The following is a 17,235-nucleotide window of genomic DNA, read 5'->3' on the forward strand; positions in this document are numbered from 1 at the left end:
ATATTCATTCTTCTGGCACACATTATAAATAGTGAGTTAGCCTGGAAGTTGTGTCTGTCTAACCCTGTCTAGCTTTGTCACTTTACACATAATCTACAGTGTCTTTAATCATCACATGATCAGAATCATACTTAATATCTTTCTCTCTCTGTCTTTCTCTGTTGACCTATACACCCCACTCCTGAACTCCCACTGTTTGCCAGTTTCCAGAGTGACCACTGCCTCTACCCCTGGTCGGAGTCTCGTTGCTTGGTGGTGCCCACTGATGCTGTGTGAGCAGCCTGTGGACAGAGCCACTTGGGGACTTTCACACCGTCACAGATCTGCCATTTCATCTGTCAGCTTGTGACAGCAAAGAATTAGTGTCTATAATGACCTTAGAAACTACACTGACCTAATAGTTCCTCATGGGCCATTGGTTGCTGTTATAGAAAGGACATTAATCAGTTACAGTTACATTATTTACCGTCCAATGTCACCCAAATGAGGATGAGGTTCCCTTCTGAGCCTGGTTCCTCTAAAGGTTTCTTCCTCATATCATCTCAGGGAGTTTTTCCTGGTCTGTTTCTCTACTTTTGTAAAGGTGCTTTGAGACAATGTCCATTGTAAAAGGCGCTCTACAAATGAATTGAATTGAACCATCTGTGTGTGGAGCAAAATACACTCCTGTCCTCTTCCTGGTAGGTTTATCACAGCTCCTGTTCTAAACATTACATGTTTACCCTAACTGTGAATCTGTATATTTTTTAGGTGTTTGGTTATTTATTATAGCCAGGGCCTGATTGATGAAGGTCAACACACTTTTGCCTAATTTCCTTTGTGTGTTCTGTGTCCCATGATGATGATGATGATGATGATGATGACTAAAGGAATTTTGCCTCTGTGTCAAGGAGTCACAGGAAGTCATAGATTATTGCTTCTTACACATTCAAGTGAGAAAACAAAGTAAAATGCTTCAGTTACATCATTGCAAATAGTTGTCATAGTTTGTTTTCTTAATCTAAATGCTACACTAAGGATAGATTTCTCTCATATTGTAATGAACCACGGGTATACACTCACTGTACACTTTATTAGGAACACCTGTACACCTGCCTGCTCTTTCATGCAGATTCAGATCAAGAGCTTCAGTTAATGTTCACGTCAAACATCAGAATGAAGAAAAGCTCTGGGACTTTAACTCTTGGGTATGGATGTTGGTGTCAGATGGACAGGTTTGAGTATTTCAGAAGCTGCTGAGCATCTGAGATTTTCAGACATTTCACCCTGGGAAATTTGTGCTGAGTCTCACAAGACAGTCTGTTTCTCACTGTTTTTTATTTTCCCCAACATTCTGTGTGTAAACTCTAGAGATTATTGTGTGTGAAAATCCCAGGAGCTCAACAGCTTCTGACATACCCAAACCAGCCCAAAAACCACAGAGATCAGACGTTTTCTTCATTCTGATGTTTGATGGGAACATTAACTGAAGCTCTTATTTCTGTATCTGTATGATTTTATGCATTGTGCTGCTTTAACATGATTGTCTGATTGGATAGACAGTGAGTGTATTTTATCCTAACCTTTTTTTTTAATGAAGGTGCCAATAATATTGGAATCATGGTGTGAAAAATGTCCTAACAATCATACATTCATCTTCAGTGACCACTTTATCCTTCTCAGGGCTGAGAGCGGATACTAATTTTCAGTACCCTATACACATACACACATCTTCACATCTACAGGCAGTTTAGAGACTCCATTCCACCTACCAGCATATTTTTAGTAGCATGCAAAACCCATACAATAACTAGAGCACAAGATTGAACCAGGAACCTGGGAATCAACATTTGAAACCCAAATTCAGTGCAAAATCATCTCCGACTCCGAGGTCAAGACTGTGTAACTGGACCAACTTTCTGAGTGTCTGACATTCCTGTCCATCAGAGTACAATCATACATCAAACTAATCGTATTCCCATGTCCCATTTAGTAACACAAGCTAACTCTGAGGATTTATGTGTAAAATGTGATACAAGAATTTGTACATTTCCCTATCAGCTCAATCCATCAAAATAACTGTAGAGGTTATTAGAATAGACTGGATCCACTGGGCAGGAGCTCCATCAACACCACACATCATAAACACCACATTAGAGTATTTTCTAAATGGCTGCCAAACTTTGAAATAGACTTTGAAATTTTCCTAGTTTAAATCTAGAATAAAGACAGCTGATTTCTAACAGCAGATATGGAGACTGGGATCTCTGGGTCTATCACATGTGGTCACTCAAGACATTGTGATAGTGTTTAATGCTGACTCAGGATTTCTCCTCTTTTAGTGGTGTGCTTTTCTATTTTGGGCTGTTTTGTCTCTCATGATTCTCCTGACACCAAATCTGAAGGAAAGGTGCAGTACAACCCCCAAAAACCCAGGCACATAAAGAGACCCACAGAGGCCCAATGGTCAAACAATAGCACACGGATTTATATTGCAAAAAACACCAAGAGCCATTTAGCTGTGTCCATTCTAATTTATGATAATTAACATACATTTTTATTTGTGTTTTTAGGACCCTAAGATGACAAACCACTCAGCAGAGTGTGTACTTCAGTAATGATCTGAAACAAGTTGACCACAACACATCAATCTACACTATTGAGGAGGAGCCTAATTTCATCAGACAATGGATTTGCACCAAATATGAAAGTTGTATAAACAACAAGATTCTGATCATAAGCAAAGTTTGCTGCATAGAGAGCGTCTGCTTATAGGCAAACTTTGCTTATGATCAGAATCTTGTTGTTACACTGAGCTGAAATTTGGTACGCTGTATCAATACATTGATATTTGATGATGAACAAATTATTTTTAAAGAAATGGCTGCCATTAGGCACAGATTTATGCAGGTATTTGTGTTTGTTTAATGTCCAGTTTAATTTCTTACCTTAGCTTGATTGGTGTGCTCAAGCCATACAGAATTAGCTCCACCCACTTAAATTTGTGACAATTTTTATAATATGTGAAATCTACTTTTGCAGATTGTGAACCTTGGTAATGATCAAAACCTACGCCAAACAGCTCTGGACTAATTTACTCAAACCGTTTTTTCCTCATGACTAGCTGCATGGATTTGCAAAAAACCTGAAAGGTGTAATAGAGGAAACTGTTCTGAGGTCATATGTAAAGCTTGGGGCATGTTAATGAACAGGGGCGGGGCTGAGATACGTTTAAATAAATAGTTCTCAAGAAACAAATAATTTTCAGCTAATATTATCAGCTGAGTGCATATCTGGGCTATTTAACCTTTGATGATGATGATGATGACCTATTGTCACACAGGACAGCTGGAATGGTAGGTCCAGATAGAGAACCACTACTATCCTAATCACTCTTACTCAAATTGGCCAATAGGGGCGCTATTCATGTCTGTGCAGACAAAACTACACACATCTCTGGGGGAAATATGGTGTACAGTTTTCATTCAAACTCTAAAAAAAACTGCTTTAGACCATTTAACCCCGTCCACAAACATTGTGCATCATATGAAAAACATACTTCTGCAAACTGATACTAGAATTTCTAGAATTTCAGGATTTAGCTCAGGTAGCTCACTCAAACCAGCCACTCTATGGGGGCACTGTTTGTGGTTTTTCACACAGAAATAACAATAACTGGAAAATAAGTTTAATAGTCACATTTCTTTTTCTTCTAAATCCTTTGGCTGAGAAAGTAAAAACCTGCTTCTTGGATTTTAATCACACTCAGTCAAATTTATGAAAATTTGCACAGTATGCTAAATATATTTTTGCAAACTAGCGCTAGGATTTTGGTGTTCACATGCAAATCAGAGTAAGTGGGCGGAGCTAGATTGACTAAAACAGCTGTAACTGATGTATGGATCTAAGCTTGGAAGAAATCTTTGTTTATGTTATGAGGAGGTGCAGAGTGCAAAGTTTTGGGTGTAGATAACATCAGAGAGCATGTTCAGAAATCTCAGAGACTGAAGTCTGATTAAGCTGATTTTAATTCCTAAAACAAAAACATGGACGCCAAATGGCTTTCAACATTTTATACATATTTCATTCTTATTAAGTTTTGTGAGCAATTCTAGGTTCAGTTATGTCATCTTTATCATTCGATATAACCTGGCAAGTTATATAGGGAGATATCTGCAGAAGGTGCTTGGACTGTGATAATCTGAGCATGTGCCTATATTAATGCTTAAGTTTCAAGCTAGCACAAGTTGTCCAAAAAAGTTTTCATACACTCTGGTATCAATTGTACAAGTCTCTGGAAAGGATAAAGACTCTTCCAACAGATATTTGTATTTGTAATGTACTAGTATGTTGATGGTGGTAGTGGTTTGAGATCTGGTGAGTGTGAAAACGACAGCATGCTGTTTCTGTTATTTTCATCCTCATTAAATCATTTAGTGAGCTCTGCTGATTGGCTGAGGATGAGTGTAGGGGTCACTCTTTAAGAGACCATGCCCATCAGGATAGAAATGTTTCCTCAAGGATTAAGATATTTAGTCATGGATTTGTTTGCAGTGATGATTCCCTCTAAGTGAACAAGGCTACTGAAGTCCAGTGCTTCGCTACCAGGGTCAAAATAGCGAAGATAAATAAAGCTGTTTGGGCAGGAAAAGCGTAGAACCTGATCAACCAATTCCAGGAGCTGAGTCAGGGATGGAGACTAGAAAACCGTCCACACTTTATGGAAAGGAGAAATAAAATTTCAAGGCAACACACAAGACGCTCAATATCTGTAGAAACTCTGCTTCCACAGTCCTCTGATTCAGAGACCCCATGATTCGCAGCTTCAGCTTCCTCAAACCTGGAGCCAGTTCTCTCTTTTTTGTGGGAATTGTTTTAAAGCCAAACGTGGCATTTATGTCCTCTTTTATAGCTTTTAGATAAGGGATTTTATGGTTTTGTGTTTTTGCAAACAAAACTTTAAAAAAGGAGTACATGTAGATAAACAATGAAGAGTTTTTATTTTTCTTACATGGAGGAAAAGTAGAACCTGAAAGAATGCAATGAAGTTATAGCAAAAGTGTATAACGTCTCTGAGAAAACAGGTTTGGACTGCTTGTGTGTGTTTGGATGCAGTTCCTGTCAATCATTTTATGGACCTTTAACCCCAAAGGTCACTGTAGATCCTGGGGGTGGAGCTTCATGAAAATGGGCAAGAACCATTTACATTTCAAACCCTCCTAACTATTAGAGATTTGATCTTGAAAAAGAAAAAGATTCATCTCACCTGATGCACCTGTAAGCTTATGAGGCCTATTTACATAATAAAAGTGTTACACATATGTCTGCAATTACTGTAGAATTTTTCATTTTAGATAAATGTGGCTGGAGAAAGTTGTGTTAGACAGGAAACATGCAGCCCATGTCTGCTTTACTGCCTTTTCAGGAGAAATTTGTTTTTAAAACTATCAAAAAATACACTATGTGGTCAAAAGTATGTGAACGCCTGAATATCATGCCCATATGTGGTTCTTCCCCAAACTTTTCCCACAAAGTCTGAAGTACACAGTTGCATCAGAATGGCTTTATATACTGCTGCATTGCGTTTCCCTTCACTTAAGAGACTCGAACCCTGTTCCAGCATGACAATGCCCCTGTGCACAAAGCCCCTGAGCTTCATGAAGACATGGTGTGTTAAGACACTGACTCAACCCCACTGAACACCTTTGGGATGAACTGGAACACCGACTTAACCCCAGACCTCCTCACTCTTACAACATCAGAAGAGTAGAGCTTGTTATAACAGCACAGAGGAAATAATAGGCGTCCACCTGCTTTACATACATATGATGTGTATCATGGCAGCATATCTGACATCACAATTCATGTCGAACCTGTCAGACGCAAAGGAACAAGCTCTGAGATGTCGTGAAGATAAATTGTTGAGTAGATGTGCTTAAACAGAAGGAGGTAGAGAGGGTGAAGTGGACACACTGGACACTCAGCCACTCCAGATCCACTGATTTCACTCACTGACAGTCTTGACACCTCAGAGCACAGAGCTGGACTGGATGGCAGAAAGCTTTTCCCTTCTTATCCACTGTCTCTGAATAAACCTGACATGTCAACTTATTGTGAAGTGAAATGAAGCTATTCATTAAAACAGGAGCATTGTTCAGTTTTTAATAGATTGTATGAAGATGACTGAACAAAAGATAAAGCTTCATAAGATCCTGAAATCTGTTCATTCTTTTTACACATTCTTTTAGACTGAAGGTTGATTGATTGTTGATGTAAATGTTCTGTGCATCTCAGCTCAGTCACCCACCAGCCCCCTGACGCTCGGAGCTGCCATGTGAATGCTCTTGATGCTCTCTCAGACTGTCCAGTGCACATGCTGTGAGGTATAAAAGCAGCCACACTGACCTACACCTCAACATCCTGCAGCCAGCACCACCACGTTCCCCCTCACTCACATCCATGATGGAGTTCCTGGTGTAGGTTTCTACTGACAAAAACCTGTCTATTTCTATTTCTATTTCTATTTCTCTCTCTCTCTCTCTCTCTCATTTGTAGAATTTGGCAGACAGCCTCATCCAGAGCTATTTACATTTATCTCATTTATACAACTGAGCATTTGAGGGTTCAGGGGCCAGCATTGGCAGCTTCAGTGAACCGGGATTTGAACTCACCACCTTCCAATCAGTGACCAAGACCTTAACCATACCACTGTCTCATGCTCATACACATACACACACATCTACCCCCCCACTCACACACACACACACTATTCTCTCTCTCTCTCTCTCTCTCTCTCTCTCTCACACACACACACACACACTATTCTCTCTCTCTCTCTCTCTCTCTCTCTCTCTCTCTCTCTCTCTCTCTCTCCCACACTCACACACTATTCTCTCTCTCTCTCTCGCTCTCTCTCTCTCTCACACACACACACACTATTCTCTCTCTCTCTCTCTCTCGCTCTCTCTCTCTCTCACACACACACACTATTCTCTCTCTCTCTCTCTCTCTCTCTCTCTCTCTCTCACACACACACACACACACTATTCTCTCTCTCTCTCACACACACACACTATTCTCTCTCTCTCTCTCTCTCTCTCTCTCTCACACACACACACACACTATTCTCTCTCTCTCTCCCTCTCTCACACACACACTATTCTCTCTCTCTCTCTCTCTCTCTCTCACACACACACACACACACTATTCTCTCTCTCCCTCTCTCTCTCACACACACACACAAACACACATTTAAAGACTCACACAAGTCTTGATTTGACTTAAATCCTCTTACTCTCTCATACACCCTCGGACACCCACATTTAAATACTCTCTTACACACACATTTAAAAACTTACACACGTCTTGATTTTACCTAAATACTCTCTCTCTCTCTCTCTCTCTCTCTCTCTCACACACACACACACACACTATTCTCTCTCTCTCTCCCTCTCTCACACACACACTATTCTCTCTCTCTCTCTCTCTCTCTCACACACACACACACTATTCTCTCTCTCTCTCCCTCTCTCACACACACTATTCTCTCTCTCTCTCTCTCTCTCTCTCACACACACACACTATTCTCTCTCTCCCTCTCTCTCTCACACACACACACACAAACACACATTTAAAGACTCACACAAGTCTTGATTTGACTTAAATCCTCTTACTCTCTCATACACCCTCGGACACCCACATTTAAATACTCTCTTACACACACATTTAAAAACTTACACACGTCTTGATTTTACCTAAATACTCTCTCTCTCTCTCTCTCTCTCTCTCTCTCTCTCACACACACACACACACACACACACTCATTTCAATACTGATTCTTCTCATATTGAGAGGAAACGTACCTGAGAAACATGAGTGGAGAGAAATGCTTGGATGTTCCTCATGCTGTGAAGGAGAAACCTGTAAGCTGAGTCTGGGTGATATGTTAGAACGTTACTAAATGCTAATGTAATAGAAAACTGTTCAAAATTTTGCATTGCTGTATGTGCTGTTTAAATGTACATGGGAAAACTCATATATAATCACATTAGTACACCGGATCGGGAGCAGAGACGTTTTTAACTAATGATTTGTTGTAAAACCATTCAGCAAGGCTCTCTGACTTCCATAATGTTCTCCATTTACATGACTGTTTCTCCATCATATAATGTACAATATAATGTACAGTAAATGCCTAATTTCATGAAATTCTCACGAAAATGTTCCAATTTAGAAAAATGTGAAAATAATTTCCACAAAACACATCAGATGAGCATGTGTAACTCTAAACACATACACATACTAACCTGTTACAGTGAAAATAACAAGCAATAAAGACAAAATGATCAATAAAACTAACAAAATGATTAGGTTGAAATTAGAGATTTAAATGAACCCATAGATGGAAAACGTTAAAAACACCTAGAAGTTCGTCATAACAAACTTTGATATTGGCTTGACGAAGCAATTAGTCGTTACTTCTGATGCTTTTCAGAGGTGAGTGGATAGAATGGGTGCCAACACTTTTGGAGTTGAGTGGACAGATAGGGTGCCAACACTTTTGGAGTTGAGTGGACAGATAGGGTGCCAATACTTTTGGAGTTGAGTGGACAGATAGGGTGCCAATACTTTTTGAGGTGAGTGGACAGATAGGGTGCCAACACTTTTGGAGTTGAGTGGACAGATAGGGTGCCAATACTTTTTGAGGTGAGTGGACAGATAGGGTGCCAATACTTTTTGAGGTGAGTGGACAGATAGGGTGCCAATACTTTTGGAGGTGAGTGGACAGATAGGGTGCCAATACTTTTGGAGGTGAGTGGACAGATAGGGTGCCAACACTTTTGGAGGTGAGTGGACAGATAGGGTGCCAATACTTTTGGAGGTGAGTGGACAGATAGGGTGCCAATACTTTTGGAGGTGAGTGGACAGATAGGGTGCCAATACTTTTGGAGGTGAGTGGACAGATAGGGTGCCAACACTTTTGGAGGTGAGTGGACAGATAGGGTGCCAACACTTTTGGAGGTGAGTGGACAGATAGGGTGCCAATACTTTTGGAGGTGAGTGGACCCACTTCTCCTTGATGTCCTGAGTGTTTTTTGTCATTTTCATATATTGTGGTAATTTTGTAATTCTGCTTATTTTGGGGTAGACATGTGCGTGATGTCACTATAACACACGACACGAAGTTCCCCTCATTATGCTGAGCATTTTGATATTCATATACAACTCTATGAAACACTGAGCTTTAACATCTCTTGTAGAGCACTCAAACATAATAATTACAGAAGTATGTTCAGAATTTCCCAGAACAGTAAAAACCTCAAGAGACCCGATACGACTCAGTTATTAGAGCAGGTTGGATCCTTGTGTTCGAGATCAGAGTAAATGTAATGTCTGGGGGCAGACGACTGATCAGGGATATACAAGAAAATAGAAATGTAGCTGTTAACAGAAGTAAAACTGGCCATGCTTCCTGGGTGGGAGGGGCATACTGATGCTCTTCTCATCTTTCCAGTCATGTGTGTGTGAGCTTCTGTATGTGGAAGATGGTAGGCAGAATTTTGTGAGTGTGTGAAGTGGAGGAAGCAACAAGATACCCAGTATACAGCTGTCATATGATGGGTAAGAGCTGCGAGCTGGAACTGGTCAACTGGTAGGTAATCAGATTAGAGAGAAAAACAGAAGTTCAAGAGAAACACCTGACGACTGGATAATAAACAAATACACAGCATAACATTATAACCACTGACAGGTGAAGTGAATGAGACTGATGATCTCCTCATCATGGCACCTGTTAGTGGGTGGGATATATTAGGCAGCAAGTCAACATTTTGTCCTCAAAGTTGATGTTAGAAGCAGGAAAAATGGACAAGAGTAAGGATTTGAGCTTTGAGTTTAATGAAGGGACAAATTGTGATGGCTAGACCACTGGATCAGAGCATCTCCAAAACTGCAGCTCTTGTGGGGTGTTCCTGGTCTGCAGTGGTCAGTATCTATCAAAAGTGGTCCAAGGAAGGAACAGTGGTGAACCGGTGACAGGGTCATGGGCAGTCAAGGCTCATTGATGACCGTGTGATCCGATCCAATAGATGAGCTACTGTTGCTCAAATTGCTGAAGAAGTTAATGCTGGTTCTGATAGAAAAGTGACAGAATGCACTGTGCAGGACAGGTCAGGGCTGTTTTGGCAGCAAAATGGGGACCGACACAATATTAGGCAAGTGGTCATAATGTTATGCCTGATCAGTGTATATACTCCACTAAACTTTATGGGTTTGTGAAGCTTAGCCTTAGCTTAGATCCGCAATTTTTTAGATAAAAGTTTCACTTTAAAACCCACCATCACTATATCTGTTAATATTTTTTTAACTGTTCACTTGGACTGAATGGGTTTAAGCCAAAACTCAATAACTCACATGACTACAGGTTTACTATGAAGCATAGCTAGGAGAGCTGTGTGTGTGTGTGTGTGTGTTACAGAAACCATTATCCCAATCCATCATAATCAAAATGATTATACTGTTTATTGAGTTCTTATAGTTATGAGCCTGATCACCTGAATTCAGTGAATTTAATTCAAACCTCAAAAAATTAAAAACAAGTAGCTTATAAATAATGTCAGTTTCTATAAAAACTTCTGTAAAACTGCTTTGAGACAATGTCCATTGTTAAAAGCGCTATACAAATAAATGGAATTAAACTGAAATTAGACCTAATGTCTTCTGTTAGTGGAAGCTCAGGGAATTAGAACAACAACAACAGTAGTAAAGATACAGGGCTCCAGAATATTCCAGTATTTGGACACACTGAGATAATGATCCTTATTGAAATCATTGGATTATATTTCTAAAATAAATATTTGCTCAGTGAGTCTGTGGAGTTTATTTTAGAGCTACACCAAGCAGAAACCTTCCTCAGTTAAACTTTCTACTATAAAAATAAAGTTAAATGTATTTATTTGTTTTATTTCTTTACCCCAGTTTACTGAGCATGGATGAACTGAGATGTCCTGAAACACAAACACTGTCATCTGAGTAGAGTTTAATATTTTATGTGATAGAAGTTTCTGGAAAGTCTGTTTGTTTTAGAGAGATAAAGTCTGGTGATATTTATAGCGTGTTTCACTGTTAGTTATCTATCACACGTTGAGTAGAAATAAATAGATTAAACACATCACCGTTTTAATAAAACTTCACATGACTGCGCGTAAAACCCGGCGCGTGCGCGGCTGAAGGGTGGGCGCTGTGTGCATTTCAAGCGCACACGGCAGGGCGCGTGAACGTGCGCGCGCGTGTGTGTTCACGCAGCTGCTACTTCTGTAAACCTGAATTAGCACGCGAACCTCCAGCAGCAGCAGCACCTGCAGACAGGAATGAGAAATAAAAGATTTTTATTCGCCACACTTGATGATTATCATCGATGTCCACTTCGCTTTCTGTGCTCGAGTCAACTTTTCCTCAACACGCACGTGTGTGCGCGTGCAAATGAAGAAAGCGCTTCGTGTGGACGATACGGCGCAGAAGCTCTGGAGGATAAGGTTGCATATGTTTTATAAATACAAATTGACCGCAGAATGACCACACTCCTGTCTCTTGAGTCGTGCGAAACAAGAATCACGTGTGTTTATCACTCGCTTGGGAAGTGTGTGCGCGCGCAACGTGAAAAGCCCGTGCTCTGTCTGTTTTGCTGTGTGTCTTAAAGCTAAGGTTAAAGTCGAGGTTTCTGTTCTGTGTATAAACGACGCGTGAGGTGAAATTATTGTTGTTATTATCACTTTTAAATCGGGAAAGTAGAAGAAAGTGCACTTGCTGTGAGTGCAGTCTGAGCCAGCTCTGTCCTCGTGCACTGGGAGGAGATCGGACGGAGTGTGTGTGCGTGTGTGTGTGTGCGCGCGTGCTTGGAGGCGTTTAAACACAACCTCTCTCTGCGAGGAGGGACGCAAACTCGGAGTAGCTTCCCGGCTCGAACACGCGTCGTACTCAACAAAATCGGATTTTACTCAGCTTTCGGGAACCAACACCGGTAAGAACAAGCATCAGTGGCTTTCTTTCTTGTTCCACGCGTTTGATTTGAGCGTCACGGGGCTTGGAAACTGTGTAAAAACGCGACTTTGAGCTCGCAGAACGTGGTTGTTTTTGCAGAAAATGGCGTCACCGTTTTCTCGGCTCTGCCTGAGCGTGCTAGGGGAAGGGTCCGTTTCGACGAACAAAACTAACCTTTTCCGTCGCCTTTGCCGACTGCGAATAGCAAAATACATTCGGCTAAATGTTCCTGTCGTCAGCGGGCTGCTCTTGGAGCTCTTTACTGAAACATATAACGGAGAGGAAGACGCGCAAAGCCGGAAGGGTCACCGGTCCTGTGCGCCAAGCCGCTGCTTTGGAAAAGGTGAGCGCCGAGGTGCAAAGCGCAGCATTTCTTCATGACAACACGGGCGTTTTCGGATCATGTACGATTAGATATCTGATCTCCAGTCGCTCCGGTGTCGTCGTTTAGTGCTGTTTATATGGCAAGCGGGTTTGCGTTGTGCTCGCGCAGCGCTGTTGTCTGGCGGCTCAGCCCGTTTTTACGCCACACTCTCGGCCATGCTGTAGTCTGTAAAGAGGCCCTGTCATGGCGTGAAAAATGCATTTTTTGTACTTCTTTTGATAAACTTAATCTGCTCTTTTGTGATCCAAAACAGTGCGGTTTGAGAGCAGGGGGTGAAAATACAACCGTGTAAAAAGAGATTTTGTGGAGGATAATGAAGGGGGGACTCATGCAAATCGTGCCTCTCCACGAGAGAGTGGGTAAGTGCCTTTGCGCTCCTGTGTGGCAGTTTTGCCAAAAAAGACAGTGGAGTGTGAGCGAAGTTATCGCCCCAGCACGCGAGCACCTAGCATCGGCGGCGTGCAGAGAGGAGCTGCGCAACCACCGCGCCGCTGAGCGCAGAGACACACCGCGCTGTTTCCGCTAAACTTCAACACTACGCAGCACTGCGTCGAGTAAAAAACAAAAAGCAAGTACTTCAGGCTTGTTGTGGAACAGCTGTTGATGTGTGTTTGGCCCCTGGACCCGCCTCAACAGGTCAGCTAGCTGCGCGTGTGCATGCGTGCGTCCTCGGAGGACGTGACGAGGAAACAGGCGAGCGAGTCGAAATCGCATCGCTGATTCCTCCCACAGCGCGCGCGCGCACACACACACACACACACTTTCGATTAGGAAGAAAAACATTTGTCTTAAGTTTTGGTCGGAGTTGTGCGCCTGGTGTTTAGGACTCGCAGGATGTGTTCAGTCGCAAAGTTTAGTTAGTGTGTCACACTGCACGCGCCCCGAGGTGGCGTCACTGATACGCGCTTTTTATAAAGGCCCTTAGATGAAACAATGTCACTTTAACACTCTGTATCTCCCTGTGTGTTTTCCGTTTGCGGAAGATCACTCAGTCTAACGCTTTAACCTGTACATCTGAGGTCCATTTCGCAGCAGTTTCATTGCTATCGCCAAAGTCTTCACGAGCTGCTCCGTCTAAAGGCTTCCTGTGCGCCCACGTGACCGATGACGTCATCGACGCGAGGCTCGCGTGTTTATTAAATAGTTATGATGTAGTTGTACGGCGCGAGATTGTTTTCTCCTACCCCTAACTAATCTGTTTTCCACTGCATTTCCACTAGGACTAGATGATAACACAGTTACATTTATTACATGGCAAATCTTTTAACAGCAGTTTTTCCTGGGAAGTTATTTAAAGGCCCAGCACGTGATTTTTATTCATTGCACTATGTTGTAAGTGATGACGGAGTTCTTCACGTGTGCACGGGTCAGCTTGTTTGAGGTTGGTGTCAGTGATGCCTCTGGTGTTGTGTGTGTTGTTCACCTTATCACTGTTTTGCTTGCTGATAAGTCAGAAACAGACACTGTTGTGACGTAATTCATCCTCTGTTTGTTTTCAGGCCATGTTGTCCTGTCATGATATAACTATGAGGAGATGCTGTAGAGATGTATTGATATTTTAAAAGGATGTGAACTGAGTGTCTCCCGCTGGCTGTTTACGTTTGGCAGTACAGCGCGTCAGTCAGTCAGCTTGTTTTTCACTAGTGTTAATAAAGTCGTAGTGTTGGTTTAACGTTAGCTTGGGTGGTTGTTTCTATTATAAGGTATTTTCTTACCTTTGTAGTAGTTTATGTATGACGATGCATACAGTCTGATGGCTTTCTCCAGCCTAAAAGCGTGAAGAGTGTAGTGTGCAAGCGTTTTTACAGAAATCATCTGAATATTGTTTATTTTCAGGAGCTCCCGCAGACTCTGAGTGTAAAATTGTGGCATTGCTTTTACAGTGAATGAGCTGGAAGCAGGAGACATTTGTGCAAATTATTAAAATTATTATTATTTTTTTTATTTTATTTTAAATCCCAGATGTTTTGGTTCCATTTCTCCATGGTCACTAGCACATTGGTAGCTGTCCAGTGAGCTGTGTGCAATCCTGAGCTATCCTCTTGTTGGTAAATTTTAGATGAGTGTTGTAGCATCATCCACACTCTGAGAATTTCGTTTATTTATTTAGAATTTAATTTAATTTTCTGACACTACAGGAACGTTATGGTCTGTTGTTTTTGGTCACAGTGGTGCTAAAACCTAGTGATCTTATTTGATCATGTGTTGTAACACCACTGACCACAACCAAAGATTCTTTACAGAAGTACTTCTCTGGCACTTAGTGACCAAACAGATAACCGCTGTGATTGGTTGAAGTGAAGTGGGTGAAAAGTTGTTCCACTCTTTTAGTGAAAAACATGTCTATTTGTGGAACTGCGCAAGTCAGTGTGAGAAAAGTTTCAAGAAATCTATGAATAAATACAAGCCACTTCACAAACACCAGAGGATGCACAGATTCACTGATCATGGAGTGAGGCTGTGAACTTTATTATTCATTTGTGGATTTATGTTTTTATTTCTTTTGTTTTGTGAAGCTTATGTTATTTGTATGTAAATATTTAAAGTATACCCCATATAAGGTTTGATTAAGCTCTGTTGTATCACTGCAAGTGTGGATCACAATGGTGATTGGGAGCAGTCCTAGGTCAGTGATAGGTCTTTGGGAGTGGCAGTGGTGATCTGTGATTGGTCATTGGGAGCAGCAGTGGTGATCAGTGATTGGTCATTGGGAGGGACAGTGGTGATCAGTGATTGGTCATTGGGAGCGGCAGTGGTGATCTGTGTTGATCTGTGGGAATAGTGGTGATCAGTGATTGGTCATTGGGAGGGACAGTGGTGATCAGTGATTGGTCATTGGGAGCGGCAGTGGTGATCTGTGTTGATTGGTGATCTGTGGTGATCTGTGTCATTTCAGAATAGTGGTGATCTGTGTCATTGGGAGGGACAGTGGTGATCAGTGATTGGTCATTGGGAGGGACAGTGGTGTTCAGTGATTGGTCATTGGGAGGGACAGTGGTGTTCAGTGATTGGTCATTGGGAGCAGTGGTGATCAGTGATTGGTTGTTGGGATTGAAGTCTTGGTAAATCTGTCAGGCTGCAGGTGGTGAGATGACTGTACCTGCTCCCTCAAACTGAATGACCAGCATCTGTGATGGAGTCTGAAAGGTTGCCAGATATTTTTTGTCTGCTAAAATGGCAGCATGTCTTCACAGACATGAGTATGTTCTGGTTTGTGCTTTTTTAAAGCGTTCAGAGATTTTTTTAAAGCACTGTATTAAAGTGGAATTCTTGTTAGACACTTTCCAGTTTGTCCCTTGAAAGTTGCTGCAACTGACAAAACTATCAGGAACATGTAGTGTATGTTAATAGGAAAAGATGTAATGTTCTTTCTGCTACACAGTCAGTAAAAGAATTTCATTATATTGAAGTTGCTTGCAGTAAATCACTGCTCCACTTCTCTATACAGAATGAAGTTAAACTGATTGACTTGTGCTGGTGAGAGTGTTTGAGGGGAGTGTGTGGATGTGGGTATCAGTTTCTGGACAGCAGCATGTCCTTGCTCTGTCCCATCCAAAGTGCCTTTCTAACACTCTCATGCTGTTGTACACTGAAGCTGATTAAGGCTAGTTAACATGTAGACACATGCTGCTAATATTATTCTGTATTACTGGCAGAGTGTGTAATCCGATCAGACTATAATCTAAATGAGCGTGATGTTAAGAGTTACACAACATTTTCACACTAGATCAGTAGTAATGTCTCAAATTCACACCAGACCTGCAGCGTGGTGAGTGTCTGCATACTGCACAGACACCACTGGCTCACAGGGGCTCACATCTCACGGTGCTGAAGTGCTGGTTAAAATTAGAGATGGCATGATACCACTTTTTCTTTTCGGAAGCCGATGCCGATACTGAATCCTTGAGTATCAGCCAATACCGATAATCCATCTGATCTTTTAAAAGCTACTACGCTCTAAAGTGTAGCTCCTCAAAGTTAAACCCCCAAAAATCTATTACATTGTAAACATAGAACTATTATATATTATAAATATAGTCAACTTAATCCTAACAGAAGAAAACAGTCAAGTATCTTTATATGTAAAGATTTCCCATTCCAAAAATAAATCCAGTTCCCGGCTCTGCTGATTGTTACAGGATCTGATGTCTGATATTACAGTGTGCAGCTAAATGTGTAAAATTTACCTGTAGTCTGAAATATTACATACTGGCTGTATTATTCTACTGCACTGACCTCTGCCCATCCCCACAGCAGGGACCAGTGAATGTAATCCCGCTAAAATACCAACAATATAAACAAACCTTCATTCAGTGAAATAAATGTTATCAACTAATAATGTATACAGTTAAATAGATTCAGGCCCAATTCTGTGTTTAGAACTTAGCTTATTGGTTCAATTGTTAGAAAAGACTAGAATTAAAGATTCTCTTATTGTTTAATGGTGGTGTTGGGGGAGCGTTATGGGGGCAGTAGTAGATATGTTGGATGGGGGTGTAGTAGATTGACATAGGGGCAGTATTAGGGGCAGTGGGGAGTGTAGTAGATTGATGTAAGGGGGTGTAGTGGATTGATGTTGTAGAGGGGCGTAGTAGATCGATGTAGGGGGGTGTAGTAGATTGGTGTTGTGGGGGGGTAGTAGATTGATGTTATAGAGAGTGTAGTAGATTGATGATGTTGTAGGGTGTAGTAGATTGATGTTGTAGAGTGTAGTAGATTGATGATGTAGGGTGTAGTAGATTGATGTTGTAGGGGGTGTAGTAGATTGATGATGTAGGGTGTAGTAGATTGATGTTGTAGGGTGTAGTAGATTGATGTTGTAGGGTGTAGTA

General features: G+C 41.4%; 1 protein-coding gene across 2 annotated transcripts in view; it reads left to right on the forward strand.

Moving 5' to 3' along the window:
* The first annotated feature begins 11,787 nt into the window (after positions 1-11,787).
* The window catches only part of znf800b (zinc finger protein 800b), a 31,010-nt gene continuing 25,562 nt past the window's right edge, over positions 11,788-17,235 (forward strand). Inside the window, exon 1 of one of the 2 annotated variants that reach the window (XM_058417471.1) lies at positions 11,788-11,998. The gene's annotated coding sequence lies outside the window, so the exon portion shown is untranslated. The remainder of the gene's footprint in view (positions 11,999-17,235) is intronic. The other variant, XM_058417473.1, reaches the window with a different exon arrangement.

This window comes from Hemibagrus wyckioides, linkage group LG19 (genome assembly GCF_019097595.1).
Source record: "Hemibagrus wyckioides isolate EC202008001 linkage group LG19, SWU_Hwy_1.0, whole genome shotgun sequence".
NCBI lineage: Eukaryota > Metazoa > Chordata > Actinopteri > Siluriformes > Bagridae > Hemibagrus > Hemibagrus wyckioides.